Raw genomic sequence first — 3,052 nt, 5'->3', positions numbered from 1 at the left:
CCCGGGGGGGGGGGGAGAACGCACGCGGCAGCTGCGGTCCACCGCGCCACCCACGCCGCCAGCAGTCCCGGCCCCGGGCTCGTCGTTTGTGTTCCCGGGCCAGTTCTACCCCCGCCCCGGCGCCCGGCGCCCGGCCCTCAGTCACACGCACACACACACACACACACACACCGGACAGCGCCCTATGCCCCTGGATGCCTGTGCTCACTTAAAAAACGGGACACCCCCCCTTCGCTGGGGCCCCGTGGCTGGAGGCTAGAACGCACCTCCGGCGGCGGACGGACCCGATGCACAGGCCCAAGCCAGCAGTCGCTTGGGCCGGCGTCCTCTCGGCTCCCCCGCGGGGCAGGGCATGGGACCACTGTCCCGGGCACGCGCGCCCAGCGCGCCCGTCGGGTCGCCAGGCCTGTGCCGTCACGCCGGCACGTGGCCTTCGGCCGCGCTGAGGGGCGCCCGCCAGCCAAGGGGACCCCCGCCCGGGAACATGCGAGGCTGCTGTCCCCCTCCTGCGGGCCCCGCCGTCTGGCGATCGCCCGGGCCCTTGCCTATCATGTGCGCGGCGTGCGGATGATTGCGGCCTGGCCACCTGCGGCGGGAATACTGTTCCAGCCCTGTTGGGATCGCATGCCTGGCGCGCCCCTTCGGCCTGCTGGCACGCATACGTGCGGGCGTATGTCCCGGACTTTTGTGGGCAGGCAACACTGACGGGTGCCCGGTGTCATGGCCTGCTGTGTCTGGCGCTGCAATCCCGCCAGTCGCCTCGCTCGCCCCCCGTGCCCCTTTCCCAAGGCCTTCGGGGGAGAGGGGGGGGGGCGGCCGGCCGGCCGGCCGGGGCAGAGCTCCGGGACAGGGGCCAGGGCGCGGCGCGATCGGCGCCCTCGCCGGCCGATCCTGCTGCCGTGGCGCGCGTGCGCGCGCGCGGGGGCCGCCCCGCATCACCGAACGGCCCTGTGCGTCCCCCCCCCCCCCCCCCCCTTCGCGCCCCCCCCTGCGACCTGGTGGAGACGGGGCGGCGGCTGGTCTCTTCTATTCCTCACGGTCGTGTCTGCGCCTGTTGCCTTGCCGGGCGCTCGCCTGCTGGGGGAGGGGGGCCTGCGAAATACAGGCTCCGCCGGGGTGGGGGGAGGGCGCAGTTTGGACCGCGTCCGTGCGGGCGGGCGCGGAACCCCGCCCAGGGGAGGCCGGCACTCGGCCTTGGTTTTAATTGGCCTGCGCTGCGCCCGAAGCCACCCGGGGGGGGGGGAGGGGGCGCGGAGGGCATGCACGCAGGCCGCCGCAGGGCGTTCCCCCCCTCCATCCTGGCGGGAGCTGGGGCCCGCTTCCAGGGGCACGGTCAGCGGGGCAGAGACCAGCCGGGTCTGTTCCGTGGGGGGGGGGGGGGGCGTCTCGGTGCGCGCACAACGCAGGGCGGCTCAGGTCCGCGCTTCGGAAGAAAAAAACCCTCGAAACTCGAATAATGGCGGCCACAAAATAAGACGGGCAAACATAGCCCCGGGGGCGGGGACGGGGGCAGCGGCTGGTCTCACCCTCCGCACGGGAGCTGGCAAGAGAGAAGGTGCCCTGGCTTGTGCGTGTGTGTATGCGCGGGCGCGTGGCCTCGCGCGATGTCCCTTCTCTTCGGCCGATCTCCCGCCCCGGGCTTAGAGCGTCTTTTAGCCTTGGCCCGCGTCGCCTCTTGCTTCTGTCGGTTCCTCCGTTTTCCTTCGGCCGTGTGGCTTCCTGGGCCCCCAGGGGGCGACCGGCCCCTGGCCAGTGCTCTCTACCACCCAAGCTGAGGCGGCCTTGCCTCGCCCCTTTTTCCGGTTGCCGGAACCCCCCCAGGCCCTCGTCCCTCCCCTTCCCCCGCCCCCCCCCGGGGGGGGGGGGGCGGGGGCGGAGGCGGGGCCGCACAACTATCGTTGGGCTCCTCCGGTGCCCCAACCAAGAGCAGGAGATCTCGTTCGCGCGCGTCCTCTCCTGTTACCCCCCCCCCCCCCCCTCCCCCCCCGCGGCCGCCGAGGCGCCCGCCGGAGGGCTGGGGCAGGGGCGGGGAGGCCGATAGGGAGCGCGGATATCTCCGGTTCACATTGCTTCGCGGGCAGGCAGGAATGGACACATTTGAAACGCCCTGGCCGGTCGCCCTGGCACCCCCCTGCGGCCTTCGGCGGAACCGAGGCCGCGTTTTCCCGCAGGAAAACCCTCCCCTCCCGGGGAGATAGGCCCGCGCCGCGCGTTCCTCCGGCCGGCGCCCCGGGGCCCTGAGACTGGTGTTGAGAGAATACCGCGGCCCGGCTGCCCAGGGCGCGGGAGGGGCGGCAGTTGGTTTTTTCCGGAGCGCACTTTTGTCGTGCACCTGCGCCGGAGCGCTTGCCAGCCAGCCAGCCAGCCGGGCCGGGAGTCCGCGGTGGGGCCGGCTCAGCCCCGGGGCCCAGCCGCTGGTGCCTCGTGCCGGGCCTGGGCGCGTGTCCCCCCCCTCCCCCCCGTGGCACAGAAGCCGGTCCCTTGGCATGTCCTCAGGCGCGGGGTGCCGCACGGAGGAGGGGCCGCCCACCGGCCCGCCTGCCGGAGGAGATCTCTCCAGGGGCGGGGGGAGGGGGGGGGGCCCTGCAGTGCTCTTGTCTGAGTGCCGTGCGTTCTTGCGGCACACATGCGGCGGGCGGCCCCCAGGCATGTCCCTGCCAGCCAATCACTTGGGCGTTCGCGCGGGCGGATTCCCTGTGCTCACCCGCCCCCGGTCCCCCCCCCCCCCTTTTCCTCGCGCGTGCGTCCGTGTGCGTCTCCGCCCCGGGTTTGTGGATGGCGGGGGAGGGAATTGCGCTCCCCGGCCGCGTCGGGCCGGGAGTACCTGCTTCTTTTCCGGCTTCTCTCGGGGTCCATCAGCAGAGAGGGTCGCACCCGGGCCATGGGTAGGGACCGGGGGGGGGGGCGGCGGCGGCGGCGGCCGGTGCCAGGGGGGCGATACGCGCACTCTCTCGCCCCCCCCCGACCCCCACTGGAGCTGGACCGAAGTGAGGTGGCCTCGCCTTCCCCCCTGTTCGGAAGTGAGCCAGAGAACACACACACACACACACAC

The sequence above is a fragment of the Fonticula alba genome (genome assembly GCF_000388065.1).
Source record: "Fonticula alba strain ATCC 38817 unplaced genomic scaffold supercont2.8, whole genome shotgun sequence".
Taxonomy (NCBI): Eukaryota; order Rotosphaerida; family Fonticulaceae; genus Fonticula; species Fonticula alba.
Note: the sequence above shows the minus strand (reverse complement) of the source record.